This window comes from Protobothrops mucrosquamatus, unplaced genomic scaffold, assembly GCF_001527695.2.
Source record: "Protobothrops mucrosquamatus isolate PMUCROS unplaced genomic scaffold, P.Mucros_1.0 scaffold257, whole genome shotgun sequence".
Classification (NCBI taxonomy): Eukaryota; Metazoa; Chordata; class Lepidosauria; order Squamata; family Viperidae; genus Protobothrops; species Protobothrops mucrosquamatus.
The window spans coordinates 434129-450384 of record NW_015386604.1 but is presented as its reverse complement, the minus strand read 5'-3'; the positions used below and the strand labels follow the sequence as shown (position 1 = coordinate 450384).

At 44.2% G+C, this 16256-nt stretch overlaps 1 long non-coding RNA gene across 1 annotated transcript in view; it reads right to left on the bottom strand.

Moving 5' to 3' along the window:
• Positions 1 to 13932: 13932 nt before the first annotated feature.
• The window catches only part of LOC107286180, a 6553-nt gene continuing 4229 nt past the window's right edge, over positions 13933 to 16256 (bottom strand). The window contains exon 3 of the long non-coding RNA XR_001548848.1: positions 13933 to 14160. This is a non-coding gene — a long non-coding RNA (uncharacterized LOC107286180). The remainder of the gene's footprint in view (positions 14161 to 16256) is intronic.

Genomic DNA, 16256 nt, shown 5'->3' with positions numbered 1-16256 from the left:
GTGCCCTTCTTTCCCGCACTTGAAACACCCCGGTTGCTTCTTGGCCATGGCCAATGGTTTCACTGGTTCGCGTGTCAGCTCAGGCGGTGAGCGGCTCCATTGTTTTCCTCGGCGGTGCCTCCTCAATATGTCGATCTCTGCTTCCTCTGCCAAGGCGTACCATTCTTCTAGTTGATGTGGGTCCCCTCAGGGCAGGCAAGCATCATATAGGTCATAATTTAGTCCGTCTTTGAAATGGCTAAGGAGGATGTCTTCTGGCCAGTTTAGTTTGCTGGCAATGGCCCGGAATTCTTGTGTATATTCGGCTACCAGGCGTTTGCCTTGCCTCATCGTTTTTATCCTTTCGCGGGCTTTGCGGTCAGCCAGGGGGTCCTCAAATCGTCTTCTCAGGGAGGACATAAAACGATTGAAGTCGTTGAGCTCTGGGGCATTGGAGTCGTGCAAGTTCACCACCCAATCTGTGGCCGGTCCGTCTAAGGCAGATTGCACAATCCGGATACGGGCTTTGTCGCTGGGGATGTCCTGGCCGTATTCCTCCATGTAGCTGAGGACTTGGGTTAGGAAGAATCCCAAGCGTGTTGGCTCCCCTTTGAATTTCACCTCCAGCGGCGGACGTCTTTGAATGGATCGGTGCCTTCGTTCTGGGTGGTAGTCTCTTCCATTCGGATTTCCATCTGTTGTTCGGCAGAGAGTGGGGACTACTGGATCAGTAGATGTCCCCGGGGCTGCAGGTTCCACTTCCCCTTCGTTGTCTCTCCCTTTGCGGCTCCAGGAGCTGGGGCGGCCGTAGGGCTCAGGATTCCCCTCTCCTAGGGAGCTGAGAGTTCGCTTCATTAGGTCGATTGCTTTCTCTAGGATCCAGCCTGAGTAAGGTGCCCAGCTCCCTTCCTCTTCACTTGCGTGCAGGGATTTCTCCATCTCCTGCTTCCATTCTGGTTGTTTGGGCCCCCGTCTCAGAGTCACCTTTCTTGATTTCTTTCCCCACTCGCCTTTCTTTCCAACGTCCATTGACCACCGAGGATTGTGGTCCCGTGTCTCCACCACCTCTTCTCCTGAGGATTCTGACCTCTCAGATCCCGACAGCTGGCAGGGTTTCAGCCGGGGCAGCGGCTCACTTTCCGGCTCCCTTTCAGGAGAGTTTTCTCCCTTCCTTGCTCCACTGTCTGACATGGTCGTTTTTGCAAAGTCCCCCGGCAAGGGTCTTCCTTCCAGGTGGACTAATTTTGCAAGTCCTGTCTAATGTAAGGACCCACCCCACTTTGCATCTTAAGAAGACAGAACTCCTGGAATATTTCTTCCAACAGGCATCTTTATTAAGAGAAAGCTGGATGTAGTCGTTCTAGACAGGACTTGGGTTCAAGCTCTCTACTTCGAGGTTTTAAGGGATTCCCCATTAGTCACACCCCCGTAACCCCCTTTTCCCAGCAACAATTCTAGGCCTTACATTCTCACCCCCTTTCCCTCATTGCCGGGAGGAAACCTCAAAAAGGATTACATGAAAGCTAATGACCCCCATTGTTATTGTTAGTCCATTTGGTGATATCCACATCCAGTCCCTTTGAAGTAGGCTGAAGGAAGTGAGGGCCATAAAGCCCCTTTGTTCACCCCCTTCCCTTCATCGTATGACAGAATCCAGAGCAGACAGAAATGCGGGGTTTCATAATTGATAACTACAGATGGAATATATTTGGATTCTGACAGAGAGGTAGTTTGCCTCATTCAGATGAGATACTACGAAACCTCCTCCCATTACACTGATGGAGTCCATGTTGCCTGCTACTACCACAAACCACAACAAATCACAAGCCTTAACTCCTCTGGCTCTGGGTCAAGCTCTCACTGGGTTTCTCCTCTCTCTGGGCCCATAACCTGTCAGAGCATGCACAGTTTTATTGCACGAGATAACCCAGGAGTAAACACAGTAAACAGTGGTCTGTAGTGAATGGTAGTTTATCCTACACTATCTACAATATCATACACCAGAAACAATATAAATACACATGCTAATACAGAAGGATCGAACAAACCACAGTTACAGCAGGAAACAGAAGAGAGAAGAGAACACATCAACGGAGCCTTCCCTTTATACAAAGGCTCTTAAAGAGATACGGACCCTGCTGAGTCATTCCCATCATTACATCTTACATTACATAAGCTGGTTAGCTCTTAAATCAATATCTTAACATATTCTTCCATAGAAAGGCAAGTAAGCGGGCAGGAAGGAAGAAAGTATGCCACCATTGTTTCCTGTATGCTTCTGTTTTCATTAATATCCCTTCTTTCCAGTTCTTCTCACTGAATCAAGAATTGCTATATAATGCCAATTGAAAGTATCAGAATGTAGCAACCATACTGATGAATTTATCAAGGATTAAGTCTAGCTATTTATGTGGACATTTCTGAAGCAGTTACCCAAACTCAAGAAAAGACCATCAGGAGGGGGACTACATTGGTAGGAAAAAAAAACATGGATTCTATTCCTCTGTCATTATCAGAATGCCAATAGGCTGTTAGAAAGAAAAGGCTGTGTTTCAGGGTGTTAAAAGAAAAATCTTCATCAGGGTCCAGTCCAAGCTGGGAATAAACAAAATGGAGACTGCATTAGAAAGAAGCTTGTAGTTTATTGAAGAGCAGAGCCACAAGACATGTGGCTCTGGAGCAGCTGACCACATGTTGCTGGGAGTGGTGGATTTTTATACCTTCTTGGTGTCAAACCTTCAAATGCTCTGAATACAGCCATGTTTCATCGTTTTTCAGTTGCCACAGCAATGGGAGGAGGGAAATGTATTATTCTAGTTTAGTCAAAGCAATAACTTTCTTGTGGGAACTCAGGTCAAGCAGCGTAAGTGTTTGGCGGGCTGGAGCTTCCGTTAGAGACTCTGCCAAAGGTGTTAATTGGGATTGTGATTTATGACACACTAAGGGGTGGGGAGTTCAACTTTTACTTTACTTTACTTTTGGGGGGGAACTTTCAGTCTTGGTTTCACTTTTGTTCGTGCTGATATTATGTAGCCATTAAAAGTGTTCTTTGAGTAAAGCAGTTGCCTCAGAGTTCTTATTTCTATTGGTCTCATCAATTGGAAACTTGACATTAAACCAAGACTCCAAAATTCATTTATCCACAGGGTCCTGAGCCCCAGTCATCTACCCAACCCTTGGGAGGACAACAAAGACTGAGGGAAGATGCAGAGATGGAAAAGAAAGGGGAATCAGTCTCGAGCCTTGGAGCAGCTGCAGCAGATGGGACGCAGGCTGCTGCTTTCGTGGAGAACATGGTCCTAACAGCTTGAGCGAGACCAAAGACCCATGAAGTCCTGGTGGAGAAGCTGACTCAATCATCCTTGGGAGGACCTGGAGGTCCGATGCTGCCCTGCCACTCAAGAGCATGCTAAAGGCTGCAGAGGTCAAATTCCCACTGATTTCATTGCATGCTCTCCCTTCACCTGTAGTGATGAAAGCAAAGTGGCCAGCAGCCTGGGACGAATCCAGTGAGTGGAAGTATATGATAGCCATCCACAACCACTCAGTGGAACACCTGAGGGAGAAGTTAGATCGGCTGGAGATGGGCGAAGGAAGACAAGCCATCTGCCAGGTGTTTTCAGGTGGGTTGGAGGACAAGTGGTCACATGAACCTCTGCCACCCCAACGGAGTCCTAGACCTATGGTGATTGAGCAGGCTGCCTCCCCACTACCTAAGCCTGACCTGACATCAAGCCCGGTGCACTGGCAGAGCCCCAACCAATACTGACGCCAAGTCAGCCCAGATCGATCCCAATGACAGGTTAGTCATAAGTATTACAGGAATTCTGCCAGCCCCAAGCAATGCAGACATCCCATTAGCCCAGATTGGCACTTTCGTTCTCCTAGCCCTGATCACTACTGATGCCCTGCAAGCCCTGAGCGCTATTGGTGCTATGCTAACCCCAATCACTGATGGTGTCCTACCAGCCCATATCATCACCAGCACCCAGTGGAACCTGATCCCTATCAACGTTGTGCCAGCCCGAGACCTCCACCAGGAGTTTTCCGATGCGGGGGTTGCAGCAGCCCCAACCACTGCAGGTCCTTTGGGATCGCCACCCAGCTGACCCACCTTCTCTTAAGCTCACTTTCAATGGAGACCCCAGGTGTGGTCTCCTGTTAATAGTTATGAACGGGCATATTTGGATGAAGCCAAGATGATTGATGCCATAGCTGCCAATCTGGAGGGGGAGGCTGCGTAGTGGATGGCTGGCCTACGAGAGGAGCAGGCACCCAAGCTGTGGAACTTTGATCTGTTCATGCATGGACTGAGGGCCAGATTCGAGGATGAATCCCAAGCGGTACAGGTGGGAAAAGACCTCCACAATGTGAAGCAGAGGGGTCAACCAGCAAGAGAATACGTAAGAGATTTTCGAAGGCTGGCAGGGAGGATCAGGCAATGGCCCGAGCAGTCATTGATCCACTACTTCAAAGCGGGGTTGGATTGCAACCTATTCTAAACATGCATCTGCAGGGGCAATCCTAATCAACTCCATGATTGGTACCGCTTAGCTACAAACATGGATATCAAGTTGACACCGGTACCATAAGCCTACTTCTTTGGGACCTCAACCAAAGTGAGACCCTGTGAGGTGACAACCGTCACAGTGGCCTCCACCTGCCATGATGTGTGGGTCCATTCAAGCCTCTGCTAGACCCCAGAGCAAGTGCTTCAGGTGTGGACAACCTGGACACCTAGCTGCAGAGTGCCCGGTCCCTTTCTCTCTGCCAAAAAGTGTGACCACAACTCCGGCAAAGCCAAAGAAACAACCTCAGCAGACACAAGAGAAGTTGAATTGAGCCAGCCGGGGCAGGTTGTACAAGTCACCTATCCTCCCCAGGAGAAGCAAAATGAGCCAACTGAATGCCTGCCTGCACCAGACCCATATGACAGCAATGAGGGGGGGGGAGATGACCCGATGGTGAGTCAGCCTGTCCCACCTTTTGCTTTTTCTGCCAAAATAGTGGTGCCAAAATCAGGGGTTCAGTTGGACTTGAATGTTTTAGTCAATTCAGGATGCACCCGATGCTTGATCAAGCTCCCTACCATACTAAAACTGCACATTATATCAAAATTGCTACCTCTACCCATGAGGTTTGAGCAGGCCGATGGATCTTTCATAGGAGGAGCCCCAGCTACCCACCTAACTGAACTAGTGTGTCTAGAAATAGGGGAGCATTGGAAGTTAATCCGCTTTGTGGTGATCCCAAAAATGACTGAAGCAGTGATTCTGGGATTAGCCTGGCTTGACAAATGGCACCCCGTGATTTGGTGGGAGAATGGAGTTAGGACTTTAAGATTAGCAACTGGACCATTGCCTCCTATCCCAATCAGTAGCCTAGTTGAAAGTCAGGTGCAGCACCTGGAAACCTTGAAGTCGGCAGTTAGTTCCCTGCCAGGAGAGCCAATCATCCCAAGTGAATATAAAGACTTAGTAGAAGCGTTCAGAGAGGTGGAATGTGACATCCTGCCACCAAACCACGGACTGTGCTATTGAGATTTTACCAGCAGCAAAATTACCCAAACCAAAAATGTATTCAATGACCCCTTGTGAACTGAAAGAGCTGAGATCATACATTGATAAGAACTTAGCCAGGGGATTCATCCAATCAGCAAAATCCTGAGTAACCACCCCAGTGCTGTTTAAGGAAAAGAAAGATGGGTCGATGAGGCTGTGCATGGATTATAATTGATGAAGGACATGTTAGCCCATTTGGCGAAAGGAAACGTTTTTACCAAACTAGACCTAAGAGAGGCGTATTACCGAGTAAGAATCAAGGAAGGAGATGAGTGGGAAACCACTTTTAACAACCCCTTGGGAAGTTTCCAATTCAATGTCATGGCTTTCAGTCTGCAGGGGGGTCCTGCTGTGTTCATGCAATTGATAAATCAAGTACTGTATAATCACCTATATAAGGGGTTTTTGACAACATCCTCATCTATACTGAGACCTCATCTATACTGGCTGAGCATGTTAAATTAGTACGTGAAGTGCTAAAAAAGCTATTAAATGCCAAAATTTACGCAAAACTTTCAAAATGCGAGTTCCACCAAATACGCCTGGATTACTTAGGATATAGGATTTCCAGTGAAGGCGTTGAAATGGACCCAGCCAAAGTGAGGGCAGAACTGGAGTGGCAACCCCATGAACCCGAAAGCAACTCCAGAGTTTTTTGGGGTTCGCTAATTTCTACTGGCAATTCATTCCCTCCTTTGCCGAAATTGCCTTGCCACTGACCGAACTGTTAAAAATGGGGGGAAATGATGGGAAACCACGACCCTGCCAACCACTGCCATAGGCTAACTTAAGGGCCCTGTTAGACTCAGATGGCACCAGGTGCCTAGTCAACCCAGTGCTGGTTGAGAAACTGGAAATCCAGCTGAGATGGCTAAAAGTCCCAATTGCTTTTTGCCAGCTGGATGGTTCAGTAGCAGGGTGCATCCTAGCAACCTTTGTCACAGAACCCATAGAAATGCAAATGGGGGCCCTTTTAGAGACTCTGAGCTTTATAGTGGCACCTGGGATGGAATGCCCCCTCGTGCTAGAGCTGGTTTGGCTAAAGAAATGGAACCTCTACATGAATTAGATGAGGGGCCTACTAAAAATCCAAATGGGCTGCCCTTCCTGGGAGCGAGATAAAATTCAGAAGATAGCACTCCTGCAGTGGGAATTGGGGGCAACTGCACAGGGGAAGGACCTCCCCACCATACCCAAGGAGTAACAGGACTTGAGAGAGGTGTTCAGTGAAAAGCGGTCAGATGAACTCCCTCCCCACCAACCAATAGACTGTGCTATAGAAATCCTGCCAGGGGATAAACTCCCAAAACCAAAACTATATTCTATGACCCCATGGGAGCTGGAGGAACTACGGCTGTTTATTGACAAGAATCTTGCCCAAAGTTTCATCCAGTCAGCATGACCATGGATAGCAGCCCCTGTTCTGTTCTGAGAAAAGAAAGATGGGATCCTTCATTTATGCATAGACTATAGTGGGCTTAATGAAGTGTGTCTGAAGAATGTCTACCCTTTATCCCTAATGAAGGACATGTTAGCCCACTTGGCTAAGCGCAAGATATTCACTAAGCTGGACTTATGGGAGGCTTACTACTGTGTGAGGTTCAGGGAAGGGGATGAATGGAAGACCGCTTTCAATTGCTCACTGGGCTGTTTCCAGTTCAAAGTCCTCCTTTTTGAGCTACAAGGTGCCCCTGCAGTGTTCATGCAATTGCGGTAATCAATGAGGTTCTACACAAGCACTTGTGTAAGGGGGTGCTAATGTACTTAGATTGCATTTTATTTACACTGAAATGAAAGTGGAGCACATAAAGCTGGTGAGGGTGGTCCTCACCCCTGGTGAAGGTGGTCCAACAAGCTGCCAAGTTGTATGCCAAACTCTCTAAATGTGAATTCCACCAAAACAAAATAGATTACCTGGGATATCATATTTCATGTAAGGGAATTGAAATGGATCCTCAGAAGGTCAAAGTGGTGTTGGAGTGGGCTCCACCCAGAACCAGGAAGCAACTGTAAAGTTTCCTGGGTTCGCTAACTTTTACCAGCAATTTATCCCATCATTGCATAGGCAAACTTGAAATGTCCCATAGACAATGAAATGACTGCAGCCCTTAAGGTTGCGCTAAAAAAAGACACATGGTTTCAAATTCATGCAAGTGTCTGATCGATCCAAGACGAGCTGGCTGGGGTAGGGGGTAAGCTCTATGTACCAGAGAGTCAAAGATTTATGGCTTTGGAGAAAAGCCACAATTCCAACAGTTTGGTTTTGTAAAGATTTTACACCTGATAAAAAGACAGTTCTGATGACCATCCTTCAAAAAGGACATTGAGAGCTATGTAGCAAGTTGCCCAGTTTGTGCCTCAGCCAAACAAGAAAAAATCTCAGGATTTCTTCAAATCATGGCTGAGACATCAGTACCCTGGAGAGAGATCTCCATGGATTTCATAGTGGAGCTCCCTGAAAGCTCAGGAAATACTGTTATATGGATCATGACTGATTTGTTTTCTAAACAAGTACATTTTGTCCCATGTCTGAAAATTCCATTGGCATGGAGCCTAACCAAGTTATTTTTACATCATATTTACCAATTACATGGGGCACCTCAACACATCATTTTGGACAGAGGGGTGCAATTCACTTCTGTGTTTTGGCAGGCCTTCCTTAATCTACTTGGGACTGATCAGGGGCTTAGTTTCAGTCACCACCCCCAAACAAATGGGGGATGGGTGAACAAGCAAACTCAGTATTGGACAGTACCTGAGATGCTTTATTAATTATCAGTAGGATGATTGGACTGACTTGTTGCCTTTTGCAAAAGTGGTATACAACAATTCTGTACATAGCAGCAGAGGATTCACCCCCTTCAGGGTGGCTACAGGTCAGGAATTTAAGCCTATACCTGAACCACCTCTAAATGAACCTCCGGTGCCATCGTTAAAAGAATGGTTCTCCCAATTACGAAATACATGGCCAGTAGTGAGAAAAGCCCTTGCAGATGCCAGGTAGGCTTACAAAACTCAGGTTGACAAGAAACACACAGAACCCAAACCATTCACCATTGGTGATTGTGTCTACCTCTCCACCCACCACCTTCAGTTTCTATAACCTTCAAAGGAATTGGGACCCAAATTTGTGGGGCTCTTCCCCATTAAACGCATTATAAACCCTGTGACTATAGAGTTGGAATTGCCAAAGTCTTTTCATCGAGTCCATTCTGTGTTCCACTATAGTCTATTAAAACCTGAGGTTATTTCCCCCCTTAGGCCAAGCTTTCCACTGCCTCTTGAGCCACTAATGGTTGAGGGAGAGCAACATTTTGAAGTTAGAGAGATCTTAGATTCCCGCAGGCATAAGGTAGTGCTCCAATACCTAGTAGCATGAAAGGACTTCCCAGATTTGTAAAGCATTTTCATAACCAATATCCTAATAAACCTAAATAATGTTTCCCTTAATTTCATAATTTCTTTTTTCTTCCTCTCTATTATGTTTCTTTCTGTAGGACTGATGTCATTTCATTGAGGAGCAGCATGTCAGGTCCACCATGCTAGTGTCCTGCCATTCAGTTGGAGGGGGGAGGAAGGTTGCTGGCATTCTTCAGATGCTTTCACTTTTGCTGTAACCGCTTGGGAATTAGGGAGGGGGATTATCTTCAGAGATAAAGCAGAGTCCTTCCCAGCCAGTTCCAGCCTGATTCCAAGGCCGTCATGCCCTAAGGGTGCCCTTTTTATCTACCCAGCACTTCAGTGTCCTCAAAACAACCCTGAAGCATCACATTGACTGCCAATGGACTGGTTATGAGGGACTGGATTTCGGGAAGTGAAAGAATTGCTTTGTGCTTCATGCAGGACCTTCAGTTTCTGCCTGACTTTTTGCTTTCACTTTCTCTCAGTAAAAGTTCTTTTGATTAACCTCAATGGAGTCAAGAGTTTTACTTTCCTGAGGGACCAGCTTGGGCAGGTCCTTACAGAACAATTTTTCTCACTGTCAGAAAATCAGATCAGGCCAGCATTAGCATTTAATCTAGTGATCAATGCACCAGTCTAGAAACGAGGAGACTGTAGTTCTTATCCCACCTGAAAGCCAGGTGGGTGACTTTGGACCAATCACTTTCTCAGCCCTACCCACTTCACAGGGGTTGTTGTGGAGAAAATGGGAGAAGGAAGGAGCACTAAATATTTTCACCATCTTAAATGATTTTAAAAAAATAACGAAAGCAAGAACAAACAAATCCTCTTTACCTGACCATCAAGGAACACTAAAAATGGCAGTTAACCACTACTTTCTAATCCTCTGTTCTTTTCATAGCTTCGGCTCACACCTAGAAACAAAAACTTAAATTTTATTTGTTAAATTTATTCACCACCTGTCTTGCTGTCATGCAGCTTTTGAAAGAAAATTCAGGTCCGGTTCCAAGCCAGGAATAAAAGTGGAGGCTGCTTTTGAAAGAAGGTTCTTGTTTATTGAAGAGCAGAACCAGCAACAGCATGCAGTTCTGGGACAGCTGACCAATTGGAGTTGAGAGTGGATGGATCTCTATAGGGTTCTGATTGAAATGACCCATGGGGTTGTGCAATGTAGTGAACCTTATGCCTTTTTGTTATTTTAAAGGTGGTGGGTTAATCCTATTATGTCCTAAAGGTCCTGTCCTGTCCTTGGAGCTGAATGGGGGAATTTAAATTCTTAATACCATCAACTGTGGGGGCTGAAGGCATTTTTCTTATGAATATCATGTCCCCGTCTTTCTGAATGGATTACCAGATCTGCATTTCTAAAGATTAGCCCTACTTGAGGCAGGAAGACTGGGGGCTGTTTTGTCTTTGTTAAGATTTTTTCTCCATTTCTCCTTTAGGGGAAATATTCTATCCTACCTTTTTAAATATTCCCTAAAATATTTCATTCTCTTTGTAGGGAAATGCTGATTCCCTACAAAGCTAAAACTTCCCCTTTTGTCCTTGTAATTAGGGAAGATGTGAAGAGAAATAGGGAGATGAGGCAGAACGCCATCCAATGGAAAATCATCCATCCCAGAATTTCACAGCAAATGCTACAATGTTTCCTCCCAGAGCAGGATCTGATTTAATGGTGAGTTAATCAGATCAGTTTCTCAATTCTTATGGAAGCCCATCTATGATCTAGGGAACAGGAGACAATCAGGAGACTTCAATATTGAGTAACATATAATAATATTCCCTTCCTTCTTTTCCTCCTTCTTTTTCTGGGGATCCCTTGATTCCTTCCGGTCTTCTCAATTTCTCTTTAAGCCCCAAATCATTCTCACCAATCTATCCCTGCAATAGCCATCAAATACAAATTTAACTGTGCAGAAATACTATGGTTTCATCTTCCATGCTGTTATTAAACACATGTAAACTCCCTTCTTGCATAGACTGTCAATCGTGGCTTATTCCAAAGAGATTGTTCAGAATCTAATAAAAGACTAGACTAAACTAGACTAGAATCCAAATATATTCCATCTCTATCAGAATCCAAATATATTCCAAATATAATCCAAATATATTCCATCTCTAGTTATCAACTATGAAAAACCGCATTTCTGCCTTCTCTGGATTCTGTCATACGATGAAGGGAAGGGGGTGAACAAAGGGGCTTTATGGCCCTCACTTCCTTCAGCCTACTTCAAAGGGACTGGATGTGGATATCACCAAAAGGACTAACAATAACAATGGGGGTCATTAGCTTTCATNCCTGGGATTGTCGCTGGGAGAAGGGGGTGATGGGGTGTGGCTAATGGGGGATCCCTTAAAACCTTGAATGGGAGAGCTTGGACCCAAGTCCTGTCTAGAACGCCTGCATCCAGCTTTCTCTTAATAAAGATGCCTGTTGGAAGAAATATTCCAGGAGTTCTGTCTTCTTAAGATGCAAAGTGGGGTGGGTCCTTACATTCAGATTCATGGAATACTTTTAAGGAAAAGAGATTTAAGAAAAATACCGTCTCACAGAGAGCAAGATTCTATTTTTGAGAAAATGAGCAATACACTTTCTTAATTTTCTTTAGAAAGGCAATGCTGCGGTTACAGCAACTGTGAAGATTTCAGATATTTGCATTTAAATATTAAAATCCATTCTTCTTTCTGGGTCATTTAGGCAAAATAAATTGAGTGGGTTACAACTGGAAACTTTTTGTTATTGTCTTTCCAGACCATTCTGTCAGGTAAAATATTTGGGATGGAGACATATATTGTTTCAAAATTGCAGCGTTTTCTTTGTGGTTTTCTTATAATTCTCAAGCAATTCTACATGGCACTCGGTACAAGGCAGAATTACATATTATAAAATATTAGAAACATTTCATACCTTGATCCCAATTATTATTCCTGAAGTGTTAAATAGCAGTACCATTTTTAAACATAATTATTAATTCCCAAGAAGGTTTAATTTTCAGCTACTTATTTCCATTTGTTGATTATTCCAGGTTACAGCCCAATAATTTCAAACCCCACCCAATTATTTTATTGTGCTCTCTTTTTTCTTGCTCTTTTTTGTTAGGGCATATCAATCGTTCAAATCAGTTCAGTTTGTTAGTAAGAGTATAATTAAATTTCCCTTTAGCAAAGCATAGGCAAATTATAGCTAAGAAATGCATTGTGTATCAATTTCTTGCTCAAGACATGTAAAACCCAATGGCTGAGTTCCATTGAGAAGATCCAAAGTGGTTTAATTCTTCTTGCACTGTATTTTCATTTTATTCAAGCCGTCCACCATGCAATTAATTGCTCTGCATAGGAGTATCCACAGAGCCAGAGTTCCAATTCCACAGTAACTGAATTTATGATGTGCTTGATTGGAAAGGGACCTGCAAATTTGGGTCCTAACTACTTGGAAGGTTGCAGTGATTGCAGTGGATAAATAGACTTTGTCCCCAATGCAAAAATGTTTGGGTTCCCTTCTCTTTTTATCTGAGCTTTATAAGCATCCCTGACTTAATCTAGAGCTTTTCTGACTATTGGCCAGGATTTTTGCAATTTATTCATCCATTCCTTAAGGGAAGGGAGGTGGGCTCACTTGTTGGTAATTCAGGCATAGGGTTGAACATCTGTCCCATGGCAATTTGAAAGGGAGTGTACCCTGTGCTGGAGTGAACAGCATTGTTATATGCCACTTCAACAAAGGGCAAGAGATCAATCCAATTGTCCTGCTGGTAATTGATAAAGCATTTAAGGTACTGCTCCAGAACTGAATTTGTTCATTCTGTCCCCTCATTCGTTTGAGGATGATGACTAGAACCCAAGTCTTGTTCTATGCCCAATAGGTCCAAAAAGGTCTTCCAGAACTTTGAAGTAAACTGTACGCCCCTGTCTGAAATTATGTGCTGAGGGGCTCCATACAACCAATAAATATTTTGAAGGAACATTTTAGCTAAGACTTTAGCAGTTGGGATCTTTTGGCATGGAATGAAATGGACTTGCTTTGAGAATAAGTCTGTTATGACCTTTCTTCTTCTTCTTATGCCATATCTGTTATCGGACATTGGCGATCATGTTGGTGATCCTGTTTTTATCAGCAGCCGCACGAAAAAGTGCTGCTGAGTTTTGTCCAAACCAGTCCCTTAGATTTTGAAGCCATGATGTTCTTCTTCTGCCTGGACCTCATTTGCCTTCAATCTTTCCCTGGAAGATTAAATGTAGTATGCCGTATTTTTCTGGGTGTTGAATCATATGTCCGAAATATTCTAACTTTCGTTTTTTAATTGTTTTGATTATTTCCCTTGGCTTTCCCAGGCAGCTTATCACCTATGACCCAGATAACTGTATTTCCTGAACTGTCTGGCAATTCCACAATAAAATCCATAGAAATCTCTGAAGGGCTCGCTACCACCTGCAAAAGACCAGGGATTTTCCCTTGCCTTCGCTTTGCTGCAGCATAAATAGGGCACCTGGCCACATAACTTTCCATGTCTTTTTTCAACGATGGCCATCAGAATTGCCTTTTTATCAGGTGTAGGGTCTTCACAAATCTGAAGTTTTGAATCATGGGAAACTTGCATAGTTTTTAATCTTTGCGCGGCAGGGACATAGAGTCTTCCTCCCACCTGTGCTAGTCCATCCTGCATCAAGCAGAGATTTTTATGTTTTGAAAACCACTCATCTTTCTCTAAAACGTGTTTGAACATGGTTGAGGCAGCATTGTCCAATGGTGTGGGGCTTCTCTTCTGTGATCTCATGACCACTGGGGCCACTAGTTGCTGTTGTCATGGTTCCAACAGACAGAGACAAATAAAGCAGAACTCCAAGGCTTGAAAATTCCTCAAAGAACATGTTTATTAGTTACAAAGTATCAGCATGATCAAAAGTGAAACCAAGTCTGAAATTCCCACTAAAAATTTCCCAGTTACAAAGTATAGTGTCCCACCCACCAAATTATGCCATCACTACATTCCCCAATACATTCATTTGGCAGTCTTTCTTATACAACGCCCAGTCCCTGATCACAAGAGCAGTAGATGACCTTGGTTCCCACAGGACAGAAGATTATTTTGACCAGTGAAGCACCTGGGCAAGCCCCCCTCCCTCCGTTCTATGAACATAGAATGAAGAGAAAGATGGCTGCAGCCAGGCTCATTGTAGAGTTGACAGTTGGCCCACCTTAAAAGGAAAGAATCTCCTGTAGGGGAAACAAAAAGGTATTTCCTTGAGGCTTGTGAGGATGTTTGTTGTAAAATTTCTATATTAACCATTCTGCTTTCACATCTGTACATTTCACCCATGTAGCTTCTGACAATGGATAGCCTTTCCACTGAAAAAGGTATTGTAACTTCCCCTTGTACAACCTAGAATCAAGAATTAGTTTTATCTCATAATGTGTTTCCCCCTCCACCACTATTGGACTTGGTTGTTTCTTTGGAATACGTCTTAAAGAAGACTCGGAAACAGGTTTCAACAGACTACAATGGAACACAAGGTGAATTTTCCCCAAAAGCCGTGGAAGCTTTAACTCCATGGTAACAGGATTTATGATTTTGGTGATAGGAAAAAGACCCAGAAACTTTGGCCCCAATTTTTTGCTGGGTAACCTCAATCTGAAATACTTATCTGAAAGATAAACCTTTTCCCCAACATAAAATGGTCTTTGAGGGGAATGTTTCTTATCAGCCTGCTCCTTGTAATCCTTAGCGGCTTGGGTTAAGGCTTTTTTTACATTCGCTCAAACACTTTGAAAGGAGGTCACCCACTGATCCAAAGTTTGCGAGGTAGGTGGCTCCTGGGGGTACTCAGGTATAGGCACAAAATCCCTCCCAGTAACTATTTTAAATGGTGCAAGACCAGTGCTACTGTGCACAGTATTGTTATAGGCTACTTCAGTGAAAGGCAGAAGATCAGCTCAATTAGGCTGCTGGTAATTAACATAGCATCTGAGGTACTGTTCCTCCATTGAGTTTGCACATTCAGCCGCCCCATTAGTACTTGGATGAAAAGCCAGTGAGAGCCCCTGAGTAGATCCAATAAGCTTAACGAACTCCCTCCAGAACTTTGCAATGAATTGAAGCTCTCTGTCCAAAATAATCCATTTAGGACAGACATGTCAAACACTGGAAACAGTGAGGGAACAGCCCCCGCTGCCTTGGCCCTGGCCCAGGCTGGCCGGGAGCCAATGTACAATTTTGTGGTGGCAATCTATGCTGAAACGCATTCAGTCTTAGCTCCACAAGGCCATCTAGAAACAGCAAGGAACCAGCCCCTGCCGTGTCAGCCCTGCCCCCTGGGTGTTTGCTGGGGAGGTGTCACCCTTTGTGAGGAATGAAGAAATGGACCATACCTTGATGCTTGCCCCAGTCCCACCCCCTTCTGCCAGAGACCCTCAGATCTGTCCCACTCCTGCCCAGGCCCCCACAGGCACCCTTGATGCAAACGATGTAGAGCTGGCCATGCCCACCCAGTAAGCCATACCCACTCCATCCACACCCACCAATAGGCCACACCCACCTTGGCCACACCCACCCAGCCCCCCAAGGGCAACCGCAATGCTGATGCGGCCCTCAATGAAATTGAGTTTGTTTTTTTTTAAATAAATTTTTTATTAATTTTTCATTAAAAAACAGAAACAAACCTTTTATCACAATATCAACCAAAAAGAAATCAACATCAAACAATACATTCACGGAGATGTCCGGTGTCCCCCTTTCGCACCCCCCTCTCACCTACCTACACCTTCCTCCTCCTTATCTTACCGCCACTCCTCCTTCCTCCCTCTTTCCTACTTCCCTTTCTCCCTCAATCATCCCGTCAGTGCGGTTGGGGTATCACCGGGCACCTCCTTAAAGAAAAATCATACATATATATATATATACATCTAAATCTATAATAAAAACCTAACCCTTTCCCCCCTCCCCCCCCCAGGACTTCCCAAAGCTAATCTAGGAAATAAATACACAATCATCCAATACAAATCAAAAACTACTCATTATTATTACACACTAATACAAAATTACTGTGACTCTAAAATAACAGTAAATTACAACAAAAAAAAAATTTAAATTGTATACCTAATTTTGTTCTAAGTTTTTAATCAAAAGCTACATAATAATTTTTCAGTTCATACTTTCTCTGAATGTATTCTATCCATCTTCTCCATATTGAGATAAATTTTTCCTGTGAATGATCCTTCAGGTACGCGGATATTTTTGCCATCTCTGCAAAATATGATACTTTCTGTCTCCAATCATCCATAGTTGGTAATATCTTTTTTTTCCAGTTTTGAGC